This window comes from Scylla paramamosain, unplaced genomic scaffold (assembly GCF_035594125.1).
Source record: "Scylla paramamosain isolate STU-SP2022 unplaced genomic scaffold, ASM3559412v1 Contig110, whole genome shotgun sequence".
Taxonomy (NCBI): Eukaryota; Metazoa; Arthropoda; class Malacostraca; order Decapoda; family Portunidae; genus Scylla; species Scylla paramamosain.
The window spans coordinates 1-5,000 of NW_026973775.1; positions in this window are offsets into that span (position 1 = coordinate 1).

Consider the following 5,000-nt stretch of genomic DNA (forward strand, 5'->3'; position numbering starts at 1 on the left):
ATATCCTTCCCCCCTTTTTTTTTTTTTATATTATTATTATTATTCCCTCTTCCATGGCCATATCTCTTTCACTTGGGAGAATTTTTATCTTTCTTTATCTCTATTTTTTTTTTATCTTTTCTTTATCTCCACAGAATAATAATCACGATAATAATAAGCATAATAATAATAATAATAATAATAATAATAATAATAATAATAATAATAATGATACAATAATTATTATAATAATAATCATAATAAAAACAACAATATTAATATTATTAATAATGATAATAATAATAATAATAATAATAATAATAATAATAATAATAATAAAAATAATAATAATAATAATATTAATAATAATAACAATAATTATAATAATAATGCATTTGTCTATATCGTATCTTTTTTCCTTTTCAAGTGTGGCTCCAATGGAGCCGGGTATTATTTTATACTGGCAGCAGTATACTGGCCGCCTGTTTACTTGGAGGAGGTATACTTGGTAACAGCCTTGGTGCCTTCAGAAACAGCGTGTTTTGCCAGTTCACCAGGCAGAAGAAGACGGACAGCGGTCTGGATTTCCCGGCTGGTGATGGTGGAGCGCTTGTTATAGTGTGCCAGGCGGGATGCCTCGGCAGCGATGCGCTCGAAAATGTCATTCACGAACGAGTTCATGATTGACATGGCCTTGGAGGACACGCCAGTGTCTGGGTGGACTTGCTTGAGCACCTTGTAGATGTAGATGGAGTAGCTCTCCTTCCTCCTGCGCTTCTTCTTCTTGTCGCCCTTGGCAATGGCCTTCTGTGCCTTGCCAGCTTTCTTGGCAGCCTTTCCTGATGCTTTGGGAGGCATAGTGTCGCCGTACTGCTGTGAGAACGAGTGTGCGTTTTCAAAGATTTCAAAGATTTCAAAGATTTATTTAGAAAAGATGGGTTACAAAAAGAGTGGGGGGAGGTGCGCCTGCCTGGCACACGGTAAGAGAAAGAGAGGAAAAATAGAAATACAGTAGAAGATTAAAAGGTGCCGGGCGGACCGGCCTGCAGCTGTTAAGATGGTGATTGTCACAGGGCAGTACATGAGAGGTGAACGGGTGGAAACCGGAGTTCCCGGAGGAAAACCACCCATACTGCTGTGAAATAGAGGAGAGTGAGGAGGGTTACAATATAGGTACAAATACATACATATATACATATACACATATGCATATATATACATATACATACATATATACACATATACATACACACATACACACACATACATATACACATAAGAAAGGTTATCCATAGGCAGTACAATTAGTTAAGGGTGGAAACCGTAGTATTTATGTTGTCACATATGGTGGAGAGTGACATATCGCACAAAGTCTAGAAGATCTTGCGGCGAGTCTCGTCTTGATAGGTGGTGTCCCGTCGTCCCCTCAAGTGTGTGGGCCCTGGCTCAGCCCCGCTGCCGGGAGCTTCGCACGCTTACCCCGGAGGACGAGTACCCCTTGCTGGGATGAAGGCAGTTATCCCAACAACTCAGGGCGCAGTGGGGAGGGGGGAGGGCACACAGAAGGAACCGCCACTGGTCTGCCGTCGGTGTCACCCGGTGGGGTGACATCAGGCCTGGCAGATCCCGGAAGTGGCTTGGCTCGGTTGAGTCGCTGCTTCGTCACTCGGTGGGAACTACTATCAGCAGTGGAAGGGAGAGGCGCTCGCTCTCTCATCAGTCATCGGCAGCAGCAGGAGGAGAGGGGTAGACATAGTGGCGGCAGATGAACGTGCTGTGGGGAAGGGACACTGAGAGTATCAATGGTACGGATAGAGAAAGGGAGTTCAGAAGGATCAGGGCAGATGGGAATATGGGAGGGGGGTAGGAGGCGGGTGTACAGGAAAGCAGGGACGATGGTAGGGGAGGGGACACAGGAAAGGAACAGAGGAGCTGAAGGTTGGGAGGAGATGGAGATAGGGAATGAAGGCAATAAGCAATAGTGCATAAGGAGATTCACAAAACGGAAAGGAGAGCACACATTCACCTGTATCGGGGCTCTGGTGGCGGGTTTTCGAGCCTGAGGAGGCTCCTGGGAAACCAGGCGTGCTGACGGCGAGGGGCTTCCTCGTGCAGAAGTTGTAGTACCCGGTACTGGTCCCACCCCTCGTCGTCCATCCGCTGCCACACCTTGGCTGCCATCTCGTGGAGGCGGACGTTGAGGGCTGGGAGGGACGCGGCCTCGTGAAGCTCGGCCGAGCTGGTGAAATCATCCCATCTGGTGCCGAGAGCGAACCGTAGAGCGCTGTTCTGGACCCTCTGCAATCTGCTAATGGCTGTTGTGGAGAGAGCGTGCAAGGGAACAGGGGGATATGTAAGGATAGGTAAGATTAAGGCTTTGATAAGGTGGAGCTTCAGACCAGTGGCCAAGTCCCGGAACCGGTACAGCCTTGCGAGGGCTTCCTTCGCTCGCGTCACGCGCTGGGACACGTGCGCGGTGTACCCCTTTGAGCTGACGGCCAGGCCCAAGAGAGAGCCCCTGGGCCTGAAGCCGACGTCATCCCCGTCCACCAGCAGTGGGGCGGGGGTTTTGGTGGCAATGGGTACAACGGTGAACTTGGCCATGTTGGTCTTGATCCTCCACTCCTCCTCAAAGGAGTTGATGCGGGCGATCTCTCTGCTGGTACGGGCGTTCAGCATCATACTGGAGCGGCCTGGATGGAACACAACCTGAGAAACATCATCAGCATAAAGTACATTAACCCCGGCGCCAGAAGCAGGGCAGTCGCTCGTGTAGATGTTGTAAAGCAACGGCGAGAGCACACTGCCCTGCGGGACTCCGGCGTCAAGGGGGAACTCAGGGCCGAGGTGGCTCTTGACCCTAATTCTTGCAGTCCTGTCAGCGAGAAAGTCACATAAGAGGCGCTCGACAGTGCCAGGCAGGCCCAGTTGAAGAATCTTGTACTTCAAGCCCAGGTGCCAGACACGATCAAATGCCTTACTTACGTCACGCAGGACAAGGTTGCATCGAAACTTGTTGGCTTGGTGGACAGCCATAGTCTCGGTGACCAGAGCAATGGCCTGAGCGGTGCCCCTGCCACTGCGGAAGCCGTACTGCGCTGGATGCAGGTGGCAGCCATCCTCCAGGTGAAGGCGAAGCCGCGAGATGATGATCCTCTCCAGTAGCTTCCCCGGTACCTCTAGCAGCGAGATGGGACGGAAACTCTCAGGAAGAGTGGGAGGCTTCCCGGCCTTGGGAATCATCCTCATCTCCGCCTGCTTGAACCCGTCGGGGAAGTACCCAGCAGAGAGTGCAGAGTTAAAGATGGCCTGCAATCTAGAAAGAGCGGACTCTGGAAGATGCGAGAGAATTAGTCTGTTAATCCTACTGCCTCCCGGGGAGGTGGATCTGCCACGTTTGATAGCGGCATAGAGCTCCTGGGAGGAGATGAGGCAGTGGTATATATATTAGCGTGCCTACTCAGGATCAGGAGTCGCCACCTCAGCGAGCGTCCTGATTGGTCCAGACGCGCTCTGGGCCGATCTGATCTCGCGTATATATAGCCGTTTTTCCCAAAATTCACTACTTGCTCGCAGAGCTACCGACGAGGTTAGAGTACTCGCGCTCCTCATTTATCACCAACAACAACAACTACTACTACTACTACTACTACCACAACATCCATTATCATGTCTGGACGCGGCAAGGGAGGAAAGGTGAAGGGAAAGTCAAAGTCCCGTTCCAGTCGTGCTGGACTCCAGTTCCCGGTCGGCAGGATTCATCGCCTTCTAAGGAAAGGCAACTACGCCGAGCGCGTGGGTGCTGGTGCCCCCGTGTACCTTGCGGCAGTTATGGAGTACCTGGCTGCTGAAGTCCTTGAGCTTGCCGGCAATGCCGCCCGTGACAACAAGAAGACTCGCATCATCCCACGTCACCTGCAGCTGGCCATCCGCAACGACGAGGAACTTAACAAGCTCCTCTCCGGAGTCACCATTGCACAGGGTGGCGTGCTGCCCAACATTCAGGCCGTGCTCCTTCCCAAGAAGACTGAGAAGAAGTAAATAAAGGGCCTCCCTCCCCTTCAGCCAATATCACCATCAATCCGGCTCCTCTTCGGAGCCACACGTTCAAACATCTAGAGAGTTGTGTAGACTATACTGGTATATCAATAATAAGCAAGTAGTGTATTTATTTTCGAGTTAGTTATTTGTTATTATTATTATTATTATTTAGTCAGGCACGCAAGTGACCGAGAATAAATATGTATACTATATTTCTACTAATGTACCTGCTGTGTGTCACAGTGGAGAGTTGATTAGATGTGTTGCCTATTGTGATATGTTGAGCGTCTTTTTCATCTCAATGTATATTTTGTTTTATGAGAAACTGAGAACGATGAGGGGCGTGATCATTGAAATAAGTCAATGATAATAATAATAATAATAATAATAATAATAATAATAATAATAATAATAATAATAATAATGATAATAATAATAATAATAATAATAATAATAATAATGATAATAATAATAATACTTGGAGAAGACCTGATGAAGTGAGAAAGATGGTTATAATTAATAATGGTTTCTTTTCTTAGCTCAGATAGTGATAGTGAACATGGTTATGAGAAAGTAGTAGTAATAATAGTAGTCTATGGTCCTTCTTTCTTTTCATGTTTGTGGACCTTAAAAAGGTCCGGGAGATGATGTTATTCAATGATGATAATGCAAGCTGAATAGCTGGCACCATCTCAATAATGGAGCGATTTAACCACCAAATCCGTACAGGGTACGGCCCTGACGCTTGAGGGCGTAGACAACGTCCATGGCAGTAACGGTCTTACGCTTGGCGTGCTCGGTATAGGTGACAGCATCCCTGATAACGTTCTCAAGGAACACCTTGAGCACCCCACGAGTCTCCTCGTAGATGAGACCAGAGATGCGCTTGACGCCACCTCGGCGAGCTAGACGACGGATAGCAGGCTTGGTGATTCCCTGGATGTTATCACGCAGAACCTTACGGTGACGCTTGGCGCCTC